This window comes from Equus quagga, chromosome 1 (genome assembly GCF_021613505.1).
Source record: "Equus quagga isolate Etosha38 chromosome 1, UCLA_HA_Equagga_1.0, whole genome shotgun sequence".
NCBI lineage: Eukaryota > Metazoa > Chordata > Mammalia > Perissodactyla > Equidae > Equus > Equus quagga.
In genome coordinates, this window is record NC_060267.1 from 103,650,355 (window position 1) to 103,662,990 (window position 12,636).

Here is a 12,636-nt window from a genome sequence, read left to right on the forward strand (position 1 = left end):
AGACGGTGGCTCTAACTGCAATAAACGAGTGCACACAAGCCAAAAAGTGTTAACGGCCCAAAGAATTTTTAACTCCCTCTCTTAACTTATCCCTTTGCTGGTCTCCTTGACCGCCCCCCCTCCCCCCAGCAACCCCAATAGCGGCTGAGGGTCCTTTCGGGCAGAGACGGTGTCGGATGCACGTCGGAGCCCCCAGCACTAGACGCGGTGTTAGTGTTTCCAGAAAGAACGTGAAGTACGAAGGGCTACAGGTGAATGGAGAAGGCAGAGAGGGGTTAATTCCGGCAGCACTAGGAAGCCTGCCTAGTCCAGTCTGGCCCGGCTGTGCGACCCTGGGGAGGTCTCTGGGCCCTTTCCGCTCTCGCCCCGCAGGGCTTTCGAAGAACGCAATGCCTCCTCTGGCAGCGAAACCCACCCAGCTCCAAAGCGCTGCATCCACAGCACTACCGGCCCCCGGACACCGCCCGTTCCGCGCCCAGGCGCCCTACCTTCCACGCGCCCACGTGCTCGCCGTTACCCTGGCAACGCCGGCTCGGGGGGCGGACACCGCTGCCGTCAAGCAGTACGGCCGCAAAGCCAGCCTAGTGCGCAGCCGCAGAGCTCGCCCGGCCTTTGCGGAGCGCGCCTGCGCACAGCCTGAAGGCAGGTCTTGGCGTACTGCTTTCCCCTCGCGCAGTGTAAGGCAGAGGCGGCCCTTCCTTTTTCCTGCCTTTCCGGGGTTTATACGGATGGCCTTCTGCACAGATGCTGTTGTCGTTTAATCCTCACAACGGCCCCGCAAGATCCATTTTACAAATGAGATTCTAAGTTACTTGTCCAGTGTCACATTGCTAGGAGGTAGTGGAGCTAAGACTAAAACTTCCCCGTGCAGTGTAAAGGACCCCAGGCCAGGGGTCAGACCTGCATTTGAATCCCATCTTCCCCCCTCACTAGCGTCTGGTCTTCAGTGAGTGATGTAACCTTTCTAAGCTTCAGTTTCCTCTACTGAAAAACGGGTCCTCCGGATTATGAGAGATGAGCAAACCGAAGTGCCAGGGGAAGCCTAAAAGTTACTCCCAACCTGGTTATTTTAAAGGAGGCCTGGTAGGGAGTCCAATATATACCTTCTCAATGTGAATCCCAGGGTAACCAGCACACGTACTGCACATGCTGGACAGAAGGGGAAGGTGCGTGACAGAGAAGGGTGGCGAATAATGACAGAAAGATTCATGGGGCGAGATGTGATGCACTTTGAAATCTGGACGTTTCTCAGCTTTCTCTTGTCTCCAGGCTCTGCACACTGCTGCCTCTGCTGGAACATCCTTCTCCCCTCTGTTTGCAGCAGTAATTCCTACTCACACTCCGGGTCTCGGCTCAGATGTCTCTTCCTCCAGGAGATTTCCTCTTGCCTCCCCAGGCTGGCTTTGGTGACTTTCCTCTGTGTTCCCGCCCTAGCCAGGTGCACCCTGTGTTGTCCCTGTTTCCTGGTCCTCCTTAGCTGGACTGTGAGCTCTTCGTAGAAAGAGATCAAGACATGGCATTCAGTGGATGGTCTGCCTGCACAGGCCTTAACTGCTCAGCTAAGGAGTTCAGACTTTAGATAAATCAAAATCAGAAAAGCTTCCTGCTTGGAGTGTTGCAAAAAAGAGAAAATTTTGGCAAGATTCACAGAATAGTGGTATCCGGATGGATTGGAGAGGGAAGAGAGCTGGAGGGAGGCTGTAATATTGCACCAGAACATTCCAATTTAGGAAATACTGATTTTAGGATTAGAGGGTTTTAACAATGAAAGGGAACTCAGAGGTTGTCCAGTTCAACTTCCTTATTTAACTGATAAGAAAGAAGGTTCAGAGGCACTTGTGTTGCCTGAGGTAGCACACAGCAAGTCTGAGGTGGGGCTGAGACGAGAGCCCGGGCTCCTGAGCCTCCACCAGTGCTCTGCCTCGAGTCAAGGGCATGGGATTTGCCCATGAAGGGATCTCAGGTGGCATCATCTGGAGCCCTGCCCCACAGAGGGTCCAGAGGGAAAGCTACCGAATAAGATATTCTTCCTCCAAGATTTTCTCCTTAATGTGTATTTTAAACCTTTTGTTATGGTCGTTTTCAAACATACACAAAAGTAGAGAGAATAATTATCACTTCCACAATCTTCAACCTTTGGTTCCTTGTTTCTTTTACACTCTCCATATACATAACTTTATCCCACTGCTGGAGTACTTTAAAGCAATCGGAGACATCATATAATTTCTCTCATAATATTTCAGTATGTATCTCTCGTAGGTAAGGACTTAACATTTTATTACATATACATTATATATACACATAGTTGATTCTCATTATTCACAGTATTTCTGTCGAGTCGCCACACACACTGAATTAGTGAATACTGTAATGAACCATTGCTCCTAAGGGGAGATACAAGGTTAGCTTCCTGCCAGCCTCTGGCCACATTTTCATCAACAGATCAATACATAACCTTGTTTTACGTATGTTTCTGTTTAAAGACACTTTATTTAATGTCTACAGCTGACTCATTAATATTGAACTCATGGCCAACAGCACTATTAACTCATGCCTGAACAAAGTTTATTTAACGTAAGGCACTTCACGCCGTCTTGGCTTAGGAACACCACACAGCCCTTTAGCACTCTGCTTGGGGGCCATTTTAAACAGCGAAATTACCACCAGAAAGTGCAAAAATGCAAAAAATGTGGCACTAAAGAGATCGCAAAAAGCACACTTGTTCACATACAATATGAGAGCAGAAACAAGAAGACAGAGTATCGCCTGGTGACTTTGGCTGGGAATGTGCATATTGGGAGACTCAGATTTTTCTCTGCTCTATGCATTGCATGTCTGCGAATGACCAAGCGCTGTGAGTACTGATTTCGGCATTACAAATAAGTTTTAGCTAGTAGGTGAATTTGCAAATGCAGAATCCATCAATAATGAGGATGGACTGTACATATACATCCCCAATATCATTAGCACATCTAACAAAAGGAACAATAATCCTTGACATTATTTATCTGTGAAATGTTATACAGATCCTCCATGTAATATTTGGGATATACTTATACTCAAAAAAAATTATCTGAAATTGAAGTTCAACTGGGTATCCTTATCTGACCACCCTAGTGACAATTTACTGGGCATGCTGGCCACTTTGCATTCTATCTTCCTTAACTCTCACCACAGCCCTGTGAGATAGGTGTTCCCACCTCTATTTCAGAGTTGAGGTTCCCTCACTCGCCCACATTCTCAGAGCTAGGAAGTAGTGGAGGCCCGGCAGGACTACAGGCTTGCATTCATTTTAATCCATCATGCTGGATACCGGCGGGTACTGCATTGACAAAACACAGTTTTAAAGGTGGAAATACAAAAATGACGGACAGTAAGTGTTGGTAGCAGGTCAGGGAAGACCAGGACGGTTGAAGCTTCCGGGCAGAGGTGGCCTTCGAGCTGAGCCTGGAAAGAGCGTCAGCCTCAGGAGACTGGAGACGGGGAGGGAGATGGCGGGCTGGGCGCTGGGCAGGCCCACGTGTTGGGCAGGTTCCGGAGCCGGGCGGCGCTGGGCCCAGCGGGACAGGAGGTCGAAGCCGACGATAAGGTCCGATAGGCAGGGCGGGGCCCGATGGTGGAGGAGCTCGAATTCCAGGCTCGGCTTTTGGACTTTACCCCGCAGACAACGGGGAGCCACCGGCGTTTCCAAGCAGGGCAGGGCGGCCCCAGCGGTCGCCCCATTGTTTTTTCCCAGACGGGGCCGACCCCTGCAGTTCTTCAGCGAGACCACTAGATGGAGGTATTTTAGCAAATTTAAACCACCCGGCCTCTCGTGGGCACCGCTTTCCGGGGAGGAAAACAAACACAGACACCCCACTAAAACTCAACATAAAAGGCAAGGGCTGTGAAACAAAAACCCTTTCGGGGGCAGCCCAGCTTCCCCTTGCCGGGGGCACGAAACCTCGGAGAATTTCACCGCTTTGAAGGAGAACACGTCCAGGGCGAGCAGGAAGGGGCAGCTTCAACAAGTGCTCTCATACGTGATCTACCACGTAAGCCTCCCAACAGCCCTTCAAGGCGGGTGTCATTATCCCATTTCACAGGCGGGGAAACAGAGATGCTGAGGGCACGTTTGTTCAGTTGTTTACTGAGCTGACAGCAGCCTAGGTGGGGGATAGAGTTGACAGCATGTGGGAAGGGGAGCTGGGCAAGCCCCCAAGGTGTTGCTCTGTTGGGCCCATGGTCCCTTGTACAAAGGTTTCGGTGGTGCCTTTGGATTCTAATTCGGTTGCTAAAAAAGCCTGTAGCATGGATGATAACAGCTACTGGACTCCTACCATTTGCACTCTTCCAGGTGCTTTTTAGAGATAGTCTCACTTAAGTCTCTCACAACAACCCAGAGTTGGGGATTATCACACACCCATTTTACAGGGAAGAAAAGGTGAAATTCAGAGAGGTGAAATGACTTGCCCAAGGTCACACAGGGAGTAAGCACCAGAGGGGGGATGGATCCCAGTCATGCCAGCTCCTGCCCTGTGATTAACAGTCAAACACATTCGACTTCTGGGTCAATTTCCAAGAGAAACTTAGGACATAGATGCCCAAAAAGACACATACAAATAATTTTTATCAAAGCACAGTGGTTTGTAATAAAAAAAAAAAAGGAAACAATCTAAATGACTATCCCTAGAGGAATGAACATATAAAATGTGATATCAAAAGTTCGTGCAGTGAATACTATGCAGCAATTAAAAGGAATGAACTAGGAGCTGGCCCGGTGGCACAGTGGTTAAGTGCGCATGTTCCGCTTCAGCAGCCTGGGGTTCGCCAGTTTGGATCCCGGATGCAGACATGGCACCACTTGGCAAGCCATGCTATGGCAGATGTCCCACGTATAAAGTAGAGGAAGATGGGCATGAATGTTTGCTCAGGGCCAGTCTTCCTCAGCAAAAAGAGGAGGCTTGGCAGCAGATGTTAGCTCAGGGCTGATCTTCCTCAAAAAAAAAAAAAGGAATGAACTAGCTCCTATAGACATATCAAAATGGATCGATTTAAAAAACATAATGTTTGGTGATAAAGGCAAGATGCAGAACAATATGAATCCTATGATACCATTTATGTAAATTAAAACACACCCAAAACAATATCAGATACTGACTATATCTATAGGTATACTAAACTACTTAAAAATAACAGAAAGGATATGCGCCAAATTCATTAGTTATCTGTGGGATTGGGGTAGTAGATAGGCTAAATGCCTTTAGCTTTCTCTCTAATGTTTATTTCTTTTTTTTTTTTTTTAAAGATTTTATTTTTTTCCTTTTTCTCCCCAAAGCCCCCCGGTACATAGTTGTATATTCTTCGTTGTGGGTCCTTCTAGTTGTGGCATGTGGGACGCTGCCTCAGCGTGGTTTGATGAGCAGTGTCATGTCCGCGCCCAGGATTCGAACCAACGAAACACTGGGCCGCCTGCAGCGGAGCGCGCGAACTTAACTGCTCGGCCACGGGGCCAGCCCTCTAATGTTTATTTCTTAAGAAAAAACCCTAGAAGCAAATATGGGTGATGGGAATACAGGTGATTGTTATTTGTTATATTTCCTTATCTATTTTAATTTTTGCACAAAAAGATGCTTTCAGGCAAACAAATAAATACAAAGATAGAAAACTACAAAACCAAAATCGTTTTCCTATTTAGGATCAACCGTTTGAAGATGGCGGTTGCCAGGACTCCTGAGGCGAAGAAGGGACCAGAGGAAGCGGGCAGCTCCCCGCCTGCGAAGCACAGGCCTGGGCTCTGTTGTCGTGGGAAGGTGGCTTGTGGGGTCCAGCTCACCAGCATTTCCAGAGTAAGAGCCCGTCCTGGCATCCCACAAATGGGCCCTGACCCCTCACAACTGTTGCCCCTGCCAGGGAGAAGCGAGTGCCAGGGGAGGCCATGGGAACCCCACAAGGAGGACAGAGAGGACCAGGAGGGGTGCAGGGGCCCCGGGGAAGATGTGGCTCCTCTGTGGGACTGAGCTGGCTGGAAGGGGCCACACCCTCTGGCTTCTCTCCCTCCCTTCCTTTCCTTTGGTCATTTTCTCTGAACTCACTCGTGGTCACAAAGAACATTTAATGTGTGTCCTTGAGGGGCCACACCCACCTTCCAGCACCAGGTGCTCCAACACCTAACTAACTAACGTTCTTTGCAAACAATCACTACAAAGAAATACAGAGAAATAAAGTCTTATGGCTTTTCCTCTTTTGCCTCCTCCTGTATATTTGTCATACTACCCAAAATAATATGGGATATATAGAGAGCCTAGCACTTTCCTTACATTAGCTCATTTCCCCACTCATTTATTCCTCATAATAGCTCTGTTAGTAAATACTTTTATTCTCCCTATTTTGAAGATGAGGAAAGTGAGTCAGAGAAGGTAAGTAATTTTCCCAAGGTAACCCAGCTAAGAAGTGACAGAGGTAGGGCCACTGTGCTGCATTAATATAATATGTTTTATGGTCTCATACATTATCCTAAAAAGGAAGTACAGAGAACCTTTTGTATTTTGTTTCTCCCTCTCTCTCATAAAAATCTTCTTTGTTTCAAGTTGCTTTTGTCTTGTGTGTGACCCCCTTGCGGCTCAGGATCATATTTTCTGGGTGGTTGAAGAACTCTTTGGTCTGCTCACAGGAGAGAGGGGAGAACAGGCCCAACACAGCCCAAACCTGGCTTTCCTGCCGGCCTGGGTATGTCTGCTTCCGATGTCAAAAGGCCTGAATTCCAGGCAAACCAGGAATAATGCCCCAGTCATCAAATTTGAAACCAAAATTCAGCAAAGACATGTATTTGCTGCCAGAAAGCAAATAGCTTTTTCTTTTCTTTCTCATTTTTTTTCACCCAAACAAAACATCCTCTTATGAAATATGTCCAATTTGCAATATTTACTTTCCCTTTATTTAATAACAGGAAAGGGTTTGCTGCACTTTTGTTGATTTTTGCATTTCTTATTAAAATTCTTAAGGGGGTTTTGGGGGAACTTAATCAGCAAAAAAGGAGGAGGAAAACAACCCCATCTGCATTCCGCGGGCCTTATTAATGGAGGAAACTTGCTGTTTGTCTAAGAGCATTTTCTGATGGGAGAAGGCAAATCGCCACGTGTTCCAGAGCCTTCCTCTGACTCTCTTCTTTACTGTGCTTCCTTCTCAGCTGTGTCTGGAGCTCTGAATCCCTTGTTTCAAGCTTTCTGCCCAAGAAGATGGAGCTGGGTATGCCCCACTGCCAGGCTGGGAGGGAAGCTAACGTCCACTGACTATCCCAGCATGTTCTCTGCACCCACCATCTCACCTCCCCTCAAACGAGCCCTCCCGGCAGCCTGCATTTCGCAGATGAGGACACTGAGGCGTAGAGGGATGAAGTCCCTTGTCCAAGCTCCCTTTCTTTGTAGCTAACATTTCTTGAGATTAAAAGTAAAGGATTCCTGTATTCATAGAGTCTTACATCCGACTGAGTCCTCACGGCAACTTTCTGAGATAGCTAGACACTTTCTAATTTTCAAGGCTCAGAGAGGTAAAGTGACTTGCTAAAGGTCACAAAGCTGGAGGGTTGCAAGCTGGGTTTGAGCTGTGCTCTGCCTGACTCTCACATCCATGTGTATGTTGCTGCGCCACACTGCCTCTTTGGGGCTTAGAGCGGCATAATATTTCTTGTAATGAAATATGCCACCCCCCTAAAATTTAAAATCTCTCCCCCTAGGAGGTTTTGGTCCTGCCTCCCTTGGTTCCAGAAAAGTAACTTCAAGGACTTTGTTTTTATATTTTCATTCTACCAGAAATATTTATATTTATATACATTATTATTATTTACATTGTAGTATTATTATTATGAATATGTATATTTCTAGAATTGTGCCTTGTACAGAGTAAGTCAATAAACAGCATCACAGAGAGTCCCATTGCTCTCCTCATACAGAGACAGGAATTGAGGTCTAGAGAGAATCAGGAATTTGCCCAGGGCACCAGAGGGCCAGAACCAGACTCCAGACCTCCCGATTCTCTCCACACGGTGCTGCCCCCGAGCGAGGCTACAAGAGCCGCCTTCTCATTCATCCAGCCCCTACCACGTGAGGCCTCATGCCAGAGGTTAGGACTGCCAGATAAACCCAATGCCGTATCTGATGTCAAGGTTCTCATGGTCTAGCCCGGGTGCTCTCATAAATGTGGTAAATGCTACAATGAAGGGGGTTCCAAGGACGGAGGGGGCTCAGGAAAGACTTCAGGGATGAGTGGACATAAAAAATGAGGGGGAATTGGCCAAGTCGGGGAGGGCATCCTAGGCAGAAGGACCTGCCTGAGCAAAGGCCCACCTGGAATCCTCTTTCTCCTCCCGCCCTTGAATGCAATCTTTGCTGTTGTTCCTGCTGCAGGCACCCTCCCAGACCACAGCCACGCAGGGCCCCTCTCTGGTTCCTCTCCTTCTGCTTCTTTGGGCTACTCCATTTGCACCCTCCTCTCCACTCTCTAAGTCCTCTCTAGCAACGGATCTCCACCTTGTACAGGTCAGAGACCCCCTAGGAGAGTCTAAGGAAAGGCTTGAAAAATGCACAAGGACATAAACGTTCCAAAAGTGGAAAGCGCTGTGGAGTTTCACAGACCCCCACCTTGCCCCCCGCCCCCAAAGCTGCTTTCACTTGGAAAGCAACAGAAGAGGGCAATTCCAAGACAACGAGAGAGGCAGCCACCCCAGAAGGTGTCAGCCACACTTTGTAAATGCCCAAGGAAAGGGCAGGCAGTCCAAGGACGCACAGGAAACAGGAATGACGGTTGCCTCGAGAGTTCAAGCACGCAACCAAGGAGGATCCTAGGCCAGAGGGAGCCCTAGGTAAGTGTGGAAATGTTTCTAGAGAAAGACATGTCCGTCTGAAGGAGGGCTGGGTAGCCAGGGAGGCAGAGGGGAGAAAAAAGGGGACGATGCCCTGGCCGAGGATTCGGTGGATCCCAGCGGTAGGTCTGGGTTGCCCTGACACTGTTAACCCTGGAATCCCAGAACCAACCCCTCCCTTTTCTCGTTCTGTGCTCACCAAGCATCCTTCTGATTAGAATTTGGCTTCCAGTGGAGTGTGCCTACAGGGAGCTGGTGTGTTGGCTGGAGGACACGTGTATCCGGTCCCTTTGGCAGTTATAGTTCTCATTGTAAATTAGTAAATTGGGAACAGACAATTCACAGAAGAAGCAATACAAATGACTAATAAGCATATGAAGAAAATATTCATCCTCACCAGTATTCAAAGAAATGTAAATTCAAACCAAAACCGAGATTGTTTTCTACCTATTAAATTAGAAAAGATTTCTTTTTTTAAGCTGGTACACATTGCTGGGAAAGGGATGGTGCAAGGGGCACCCTGTGCACTGAGGACGGGAGCACAACGCTACCCGCTGGGCAGGCAAGGCGCGGCCCCGCTGTGGGTGTTCTTTCCACGCCTACAGAACAGATCGATGCAATCTCCTCTGCCTGAGGAACATGACTCTTTTCTCATGTTTATGAGTACCTGTTATGTGCCAGGCTTACGAGACACCATGGCGGGTAGGGGCCACGTAGAAATCTTAGCCCAAATGCCAAATGGTCTCAGACAAGAGGGAGGCTGGAGGCCAGTTCCTGGGTGGGCTGGAAAAGGAGGAGACAGAATAGGTGAGGGGGAGAAGATTCAGCTAACCTTCAACACCCCCCATCTCATTCTCCCCTTAGTTCCAGGTCAAGCTGAGGCTCTTGGGACAACAGCAGGAATTTCCCAGAGCCGAGGTCTTTGACCTGTGTCCCCTCCCGCAGAGACTGATTTAATTGGTCTGGGATAGGCCTAGCCATAGTATTTTAAAAAGCATCCCAGGTATTTCAAATGTGCAGCCTGGGTTGAGAACCAGCGAGAAAATGGAAAATAAGAAACCCATGTAAGCAGTGGTCAAGAGCTTAGGCTTTAGGGCCCCCAGACCTGGTTCAAGAGCCAGCCACTTACTGCCTGGGTCATCTCCGGCAAGACACTTCCCCTCTCTAAGCTTGGGTTCTCTCTGTAAAACAGAGATCCCGTATCTGCCGCACGTTGTCATGGCGAGGATTAAATGAGGCGATGCAGGCAAAGCATTGGCCAGTGCTCTGATATTCATGGTTATGATTATTATTGATCAGCCAGATACCAACATATGCTGAGGTCTAGCAGGAACAAGGGACACAGGGCTCCCAAGTTTTCTGAAAACTGCACAGGAGAAAAACCTTATACTGAAACAGCTCTGACCATCCACTTGGTTTTTTCTGTCAATTGGGAGATGATCCCCATGGTTTTACTCAAGCTCCGGGATCTTGTTCCAGCTGACTATGCAGATGGGGAAACAATGTATGATTCTAGCCCAAGAATCATGATGCAGAGCGGATGGAGCTGAGCAGCATCAGGACTGAGCTGATTTTTCAATGCCACCATTGACTGGCTTCACTTTTGTGAAGACAGCAGTTAAGAGTATGGGGGCCTTCAGATCTGATTCTGCTGGATTCCACCACTGACCAGCTGTGTAACCTTGGGCGAGTGACTTCACCTCTCTTGGAGCCTCAGTTTCCTTGTCTCTACCACGGGAATAATACTGGTCCCTGCCCTAAATGGCTCTTGGGGAGGATTAAACCGGTTAATGCCGGTAGAAGCTGGGGATCTGACGTCCATTAGGGTATCCATGAACGGCCGCCACGCGGGCCTCTCCGCAGCTGGGACCGGCCCTTCCCACCACAGCTGGATTCCCTCGAGATGCTCACGCCCCACATGGGGCCGGCGGTGTAACTGCTCATGTGTGTGTCTTATGGAGGCCCTCACCTGATCCACCCGTCTCCTTCGGTTCCATGGTTCACTCTTCTACTCGGCCGTGGCGCAGGGAACATGTGTGGAACTGAACTGACTCCTCTCCCTTCCCAGAGGAGGAAATCGAGGCTCACAGAGGGGCGATGACCTGGGGAGCTGAGGCCACGCACTGGACACAGTGTCCCAAGGCTCAGCTGGCTGGGGAAGGAATCTCAAAGGGGGCACACACCTGGGCAGAGGGGGTGGCGCCTTCAGCTGCCTTCTTGGGCAGTGAACTTTAATGGGGGGGTGGCAATGGAGGAAAAAGAGACCCTAGACACCCCTGGGGACTCCCGCCAGAGGTGGGTGAGGCTTTGCAGGTGGCTGGAGGACCAGGCTGAGCGGGGAGGGGGAGGGGGCACGAGAGTACAGTTCAGGCCCTTACGGGCAGGGTGACTCATCTGAGCCAACAGGCTGGTGAGACATAGAGAAACTCAGGGTACAGGAAGATCAGATGGGATAACACGTCTGAAAGTTCTCTGAAAACGGTAAATCAACCTGAGAGCAGGGGCTCTGGCTTCCAATAGATCTGGATTCAAAGCCTGCTTCTGGAACTTTCCTGTGACCTTGGGCAAGTGGTTTGACCTCTTGGAGTTTCAGTTAGCTCAGCTGAAAGGAAGGGGCAGTGGCAGTAACTGCCTCAGTGGGTTGCTCTGACGATTAAATAACATCAAGCGGGTAATGTGAGTGGCACGTGGCCTGGCATGTGGCCATCCGTGGTGTGCCCAGGATGTGTCTTCCTATCCAGTTCCCACTGATCTTTCAGCCTTGCCTGATTCGCCTAGACGGAAAGGCCCTCTCGCTTCTCCACATTCTCATGACATTTTATCTAAGCCTTTCCTACAGCACCTGCCAGACTAGACGTGGCATTCATTGCTATTTCACGAACATGCCTTATCACCCCAGTGGCCTGGGTCTTACTCATCTCTGTGTCCACTGTGCCCAGCATGTGGCCTGGACGCTCTCCAGAGAGGCAAACACTTACGGCCTGGCCAGGAGGCAGGAACGGCAGCTGGGTGGTAACTCTCCTCGTCTTGATACCAGAAAAGAGGATGTCATTTGTACTAATGAAGTACAGAGGAGAAAGGAATTTGTAAATACATTTTCAAAAATTCTACAGACTTCTTTTGATTGGTACAATTGAATTCATATTTTTTATGAATACAACTTTCTGTTGTTCTGTTTTTTAGGCTGTAATACAGATGAAATGAAGGAGAACTTCCCATATAACCCACAGGGCGATAAGTCCACCTGGAATGTTTGTTGAAGAGCTGGGTAGGGAAAGTTGGCCCAACTGTAGAAAGCCCTATCAGCAGCCATCAGCAAAGGCCAAAACAGATAAAAAGAAAAAGTATGCAATCTCAAAGACTGGAGAATTCGAGAGCTCACACTTATGTGCCCTTGTGTGACATGACCTCCCTAAGTCATAGGTTGCTCACCTGTGAAATGGAGGAAGCAGCACTAACCTTGCAAGGACATTGAGCAGTCTGATGATAACGTGCCCAGAGCTAGCATGGCAGCTGGCAGGGACTGTGCACTCAACAACGCCAGCTACTCTTACCAGTACTACCTGGCAGTGACGCAAACTGACTTTTTGGACTTATTACGTGAAGATGAAAATGAAGTGTACATAGAAAAATGATCTGTAGCTATCTCTAAGAGTGGGCCCAACCCAATATCTCTTAAATAGATAAAGCTTTCAAAATTGAGATTTTGGTTTTGAGTCTCTGCTCAAATGGGAGGTAGAGTGGAAGATGCAGTGGGGGGGGGGGGGGGGGGGGGGGGGGGGGGGTCAAAGAAGAAT

The 12,636-nt window shown here is 48.7% G+C and overlaps 1 protein-coding gene and 1 long non-coding RNA gene across 6 annotated transcripts in view; one reads left to right on the forward strand and one right to left on the reverse strand.

The window, feature by feature from the left end:
- Positions 1 to 529, reverse strand: part of TSEN2 (tRNA splicing endonuclease subunit 2) — a 34,630-nt gene extending 34,101 nt beyond the window's left edge. The window contains exon 1 of one of the 5 annotated variants that reach the window (XM_046638407.1): positions 489 to 529. The gene's annotated coding sequence lies outside the window, so the exon portion shown is untranslated. Of the gene's footprint in view, positions 1 to 415; positions 445 to 488 lie in introns of those variants that run through there. The other 4 variants (XM_046638390.1, XM_046638422.1, XM_046638416.1 and 1 more) reach the window with 4 other exon arrangements.
- Positions 530 to 3,847: 3,318 nt separating this feature from the next.
- LOC124225772 (uncharacterized) lies at positions 3,848 to 7,417 on the forward strand. The gene is made up of 3 exons (XR_006885097.1): positions 3,848 to 4,034; positions 5,678 to 5,828; positions 7,169 to 7,417. It is a non-coding gene; the product is annotated as an uncharacterized LOC124225772 (long non-coding RNA).
- Positions 7,418 to 12,636: the final 5,219 nt, after the last annotated feature.